The following is a 2,787-nucleotide window of genomic DNA, read 5'->3' as shown; positions in this document are numbered from 1 at the left end:
ACACGTACCACAGAAAATTCGTGCACGTAGGTGAAACGTGCGGCGGGGGCTGCTTCGTTAAATGTCACTTTCTGTTGCCAGCAGGTGGCGCTATGACTGTGGGTGAATGTCGGCATGTACATGTGTTCAGGGCGGGACTCTCATCCTACATGTACAGTTTGGTCCAGATGTGAGCATGTACACTGAAGTTACAACAACTTCCTGTTTCATAGCGAATCATCGACGCCACGGACACGCCCATTGACGAAAACGCCCATTGACGAAAACGCGCAAATAGCACAACTTTTCATCGTCAATGCCTTTAGAAGGCACAGCAGAAATTTGACGTCGATCCGACTAAATCCCTAGGAGGAGTTCGTTAAAGTACGAAGTATGTAAATCATCCAAAAATGGCCTTAAAATTCAAAATGGCCGACTTCCTGTTGACTTTAGGCTATGGGTTCTTGAGGCTTTTTTGTGCGTCTTGATACGATACATGTCCCCAGAAAATTTCGTACATGTAGGTTGAACGTGAACGAGGGGCTAATCATTTCCAATTTTCTAGGTGGCGCTAGCGAGTCATTTTGGCACGCCCATGTGCGAAACTTGTAGAATACGAAATTTTTCACCGGTTCTGACATGTTTGAAAATTTTGGTGAGTTTTCGAATATGTTTAGGCCATGTCATTTGGGCCTACTTTGCAGAAAAAAAAAAAAAAATATATATATATATATATATATAATTCGAGCAATTTCAATAGGGACCTCGCACGGTCGTGCTCGGGCCCTAAAAAAAAATATATAATCCGAGCAAATTCAATAGGGACCTCGCACGGTCGTGCTCGGGCCCTAAATATAATCCGAGCAAATTCAATAGGGACCTCGCACGGTCGTGCTCGGGCCCTAATTAACTGAGCACCCGCACTTTGCATTTGTGTGTGTGTGTGTGTGTGTGTGTGTGTGTGAGAGAGAGAGACAGAGAGAGAGAGAGAGACAGGATGTGTTCCATGAGTGCAGAGATTGCTAAAACAGTCATCATGGTCCAGTTCCAAAACATGAATAACTAGGCCCTGTGTTGTAAAGTTTCTCACTTCGATGCATTCTCTCTCCCTCTGCCTCCAAAATGTGATCATCTCAGCTTAAGGTGAAATGATGCAATAAAACTGATGGTCTGAGAAGGGTTTTTAAAACATGAAAACCTCAGCCATATGTAGATAGGAAGCCCTCTACATGTTGGCAGAGACTGTACATCCTGGCTTCCAGCAGCAGCAGGTTTTCAGTGAAAAAGCTCTGATTAACCCATTGCACACTACATGCCCAGGAACAAACATATAGACACAGTTAAGGCTAAATTATACCACAAGTACAATACAAAACGCTGGATTTCTATGTTCCACTGTGTTGAGTTTGTTTTGAGTTTAGCCACTGTTGCTGGTGTAGGATAAGACCAAGCTGCAAACTTCCGGCTTTATCTTGCCATATAGGAAGTAAATGAAACTGCAATTCATTGAATGGCCATTGGCTGGCTGCAGAAGGGAGTCACTCTCCACTGACCCCCATGTTAAAACACCCAACTTTACAGCAGAATAAAACATGTTTACAGCCTGGTACAAAAAATGGTTTTAGTGCATATAGCCAATTTCCCCCTTCATGACAACTGTGAGGGGGTGAATTTTTTATAACTCACCTGTTTAAATTATGTTAAGTCTTTCCATTAAGTTCTACATTATTAAGGGCATGGTCGCTTTGATTGACAGGGGGTTGCTGCCACTTCTAGCCGTCTTCCTGCTGTCTGTCTGCCTAATACAATCACAGAGCACCCGGAGAGAGCCCACGCAGACACGGCAACCTTCTTGCTGTGAGGCCACAGTGCTATCCACCGAACCACCGTGCAGCCCTATGTAAAGACAGTTTCAGCAAATATAACAAAAATGCCTTTTAAATACATTACCTCCCTTAGCTTTAACATTACTAAAGAAAAGGTGTAAATGTGATCATTATTATGCGAATTCTGAACTTTTTTTTTATCATATTCTAGAAGTTGATTCTTCAGAAGTTTTTCCTTGATGGATATTGCAGACACAGATATTATGGGAAAAATTAAGTCATAGAATTCCAGCACTATGTGTTGATGTCTCTTCAGGTTTGACAGATTATTACAAGAAGGGGTGCTGCGTTTTATGCAAAGTGCTTCAGTGTAGAATTTGAAAATATCCGACTTTGGAGGCCCCCAGTGTGAAAGACTCTTTATAAGCAGACAGCAATCCATGTCGCTGACTCTGTGATCAATGATAACAAATAACACAGTACAAGAATGTACAAATTTTCATATGGTGATGATACTTAAAGGTGTGTGTGTGTGTGTGTGTGTGTGTGTGTGTGTAGTATGTGTGTTTTAAGTGCATTAAATCATTCATTCTACAGCTTTACCATAATACCCCCCCCCACACACGGAATATGATGCCCTGGAGTGACCCGAAATGCTAGTAGCGCTTCTGGTTGCTAACTAGCTAGCTAGCGAAGTTTGTGTTTAAGGCATTGACAGCACTCCGAAGCAACTTACCCCAACCTTAACCATCATATAAGTTTGTGCCTAAACCTAAGTCAATAAATGCATGTCGACTGGCTATCCCTAGAGTTAACCTCTTCTGTGTTGCAACGCACTAGCAAACTGCAGCGTTGAAGTTTGCTAGTGAAGGTTACCTTTTGCGTCAAATAATGCTTTGTCACACTGTCTCAGAGTTACTGTGCAGTAACTGTACTCCCACCTCGATAGCTTCTGACCGCATGCTGGTTCATGTTACATAAA

The sequence above is a fragment of the Micropterus dolomieu genome, linkage group LG18, assembly GCF_021292245.1.
Source record: "Micropterus dolomieu isolate WLL.071019.BEF.003 ecotype Adirondacks linkage group LG18, ASM2129224v1, whole genome shotgun sequence".
NCBI lineage: Eukaryota > Metazoa > Chordata > Actinopteri > Centrarchiformes > Centrarchidae > Micropterus > Micropterus dolomieu.
This window is presented reverse-complemented; position numbering follows the sequence as displayed.